At 41.9% G+C, this 1937-nt stretch overlaps 1 pseudogene; it reads right to left on the reverse strand.

Annotated features, from left to right (window-relative positions):
• Window positions 1-303: 303 nt before the first annotated feature.
• Window positions 304-1541, reverse strand: LOC136156583 (olfactory receptor 7D4-like; annotated as a pseudogene).
• Window positions 1542-1937: the final 396 nt, after the last annotated feature.

The raw sequence follows: 1937 nt of genomic DNA on the forward strand, positions 1-1937 counted from the left end.
AACCCATTCAACTAGAAAGTAGCCCCACTTGCTGCAACTAAAGAAGCATGTGGGCAGCAACAAAGAGATTGTGCACTGCAACGAAGACCCAGTGTAGCCAAAAATAAATAAAGAAACAAAGAAATGTGAAGTCAAAAATCCTTTGGAAATAGAAGAAATCAAGCATGCCATTTAGGGGAGGAAAAGAACCAAGATAGTTAAATTCAAAATATGTGCCTTGGACATCACTGACCACTTGGTTCTGAAGCCAGAGGCCCATCACAGACAAGGTGCTCCTCGACTGAGGAGCCTTCCCAGGGCCCCCTACACGTCCTTGTTCCTCAGGCTGTAGATGAAGGGGTCCAGCATGGGGGTGACCACAGTATACATCACTGAGGCAATGGAACTTCTCTGGGAAGAATAGGTCACAGAAGAAGTGAGGTAAACCCCCAGGCTTGTCCCATAGAACAAAGAAACCACAGCAAGGTGAGACCCACAGGTAGAAAATGCTTTATACTTGCCCTCAGTGGAGGCCATATTCATTAAGGTGGAAACAATCTGAGAGTAAGAAAAGAGGATCCCAGTCAGAGGAAGCATACACAGCAGGGCAGTGGCCGCAAACAAGCAGATGTTATTGATGAGGGTGTCTGAGCAGGCTCCCTTGAGTATCTGGGTCAGTTCAGAGAAGAAATGTGGAATTTCCATGTCAGTGCAGAAGGTCAGCCTCATCATCAGTAGAATATGAAGCAGGGAGACCCATAAAATGATGAACCAACACATCAGAGCCAAGAGCCTACAGAGGCAAGGGTTCATGATAACCATGTAGTGCAGCGGGTGGCAGATGGCCACACACTGGTTACAGGCCATCACAGTTAGAAAGAAATCATCCATTCCAGTGAAAACCATAAAAAAGCACCTGAGTGAGGCATCCTAGATAGGAGATGTCTTTACTCTGTGTCTGAATGTTCACTAGCATCCTCGGGATAGTAATAGTGATGAAACACATGTCAACAGATGACAGGTTGGCGATGAAGAGGTACATTGGGGTGTGGAGATGGGAGTCAGAGCTTTTGGCAGGATGATGAGAAGGTTTCCAAGCACAGTGACCATGTACATGGATAGGAAAAGTCCAAAGAGGAGGTTCTGCAGTTCGGGATCATCTGAGAGGCCCAAGAGGAGGAACTGTGTTACTCCTGTGTGGTTTCCCAATCCCATGTAGCTAGTGTGTCTGCTGGGGAAGGAGACAAAAAACACTTTCAGTGCTCAGCCAACTGGCATCACAGCTAGTTATCACCTTTGATTCCACATTTTCATGGATATCATTCTCCGTTAGTCCTTCCAATACGTAATTCACTCATTCAAGTGGTAGCCCATTTCCATTTTAATTGTAGGTAATTATTCAGACTTTAATGCAGCAGAAATGCCTGTGTCTCTTTTTGTCTCTCACTCACTGGTTCTAATTTTCCTACCCAAATCTATGAACATAAACTGAGTTCTTCTTTGATAAGAAGTTTTGAAAATAACTGAAGATACCTGATAGTCTTTGCTTTGAAAATCTCCATACTTCTTTCATTCAGTAACTCTTTTAGTTGTGATTAAGATATGGGGTCCAGTCCATGGGGTTGCAAAGAGTTGGACACGACTGAGCAACTGAACAACAAAAAAGATATGGGTTATCAATTCCAACAAACTTAATTCTGTGACCCATATTGATGTCACAGTTAACTCTCATGTATCTCATGTGATTTTTTTCTTACTTTTTTTCTTTCTAAAATTGTGATTACTGTTATTACATTCTTTGTGAGGTTTGAAAATGCCATCTTAATAAATGATAGCTTTATTGTTTTTTCTGTTTTTACGACAATAATTTTGATATGTAACTCTCCCAAAGTACAGTATAGAGTATAGAGTTGTGATTTAGACAATGGGATCTTGAATCAGGTTTTTTAGAATAGAAT

The sequence above is a fragment of the Muntiacus reevesi genome, chromosome 1 (genome assembly GCF_963930625.1).
Source record: "Muntiacus reevesi chromosome 1, mMunRee1.1, whole genome shotgun sequence".
Classification (NCBI taxonomy): domain Eukaryota; kingdom Metazoa; phylum Chordata; class Mammalia; order Artiodactyla; family Cervidae; genus Muntiacus; species Muntiacus reevesi.